Here is a 957-nt window from a genome sequence, read left to right as displayed (position 1 = left end):
CTCTCCCAAATCTTCCGCAGATATGTAGGAATTTTCCACTACAGCCAGGCAATTGATGACTGATCATAAGCAACTTTGTTTTGTAGATTACTTTAACAATTTCTACTCTGTACATCGATTTTCACAATGTCTAAAGGAGGTTCTTCCCCGAAAAGAAAGCCATAATATCGAATGTACTTCATGAAATCTAAAAATAAGACAGAACTCATAATTACATACAGCTAATGAACAACATTCTTTATGGTATACCTAATTCATATCTTATTAACAGTATCCAACCATCAGACTCCACTTATGCACGGCGCATAGCGGCTAAGGCCCTCTTATACTCCCTGGAGATTTCAAAAGTATCCACTCTTCGTACATTGCATAATAAAACTATGGACTTAACCCTAAAAAATGATAGTAACAAATTTCTATGTGCACTATCTACTTCATATGTTTACTGTGCGACATAAGTAATGTGGGGGCGTATGAGAAATACATTCACTCATTAAGTTAAGTGTGCCCTTTCAACGATATTCATATATCCCCCCAGATGTCCGGAACCCCAACATCAATATGAATAACATCTTTCTTATAGTTATCAGGACATGACGCAGAAGGCTCAGTCGTTCCAAATCATGTACAAAGAAATATGTTATTCTAAAGAAGGAAGTAATAAAGGTCTTCGACCCATATTAAATGAAATTCACAAAGCGAATTAGCGAAAATATCTCTGATGGAATGATCCGCGAAGTGATCGATCTCTTATCAGCCAATAACCATCTGTTTGCTTACTTAGATTTATTTAAATACTACAATGATTTTCATACATCAAATGGGGAAAATTCCATTATCTCGTGAAAATACTTGAGAAGAAAGTTTCTCAGCACACGCAGCCAAAGAAATAGTACCTATTGTTGATTCTACGGTTCATACGACTAGGGGCATTTGTAGTAGAAGTCTCATTCAGAC

This window comes from Plasmodium inui (assembly GCF_000524495.1).
Source record: "Plasmodium inui San Antonio 1 unplaced genomic scaffold supercont1.114, whole genome shotgun sequence".
Classification (NCBI taxonomy): Eukaryota; Apicomplexa; class Aconoidasida; order Haemosporida; family Plasmodiidae; genus Plasmodium; species Plasmodium inui.
This window is presented reverse-complemented; position numbering follows the sequence as displayed.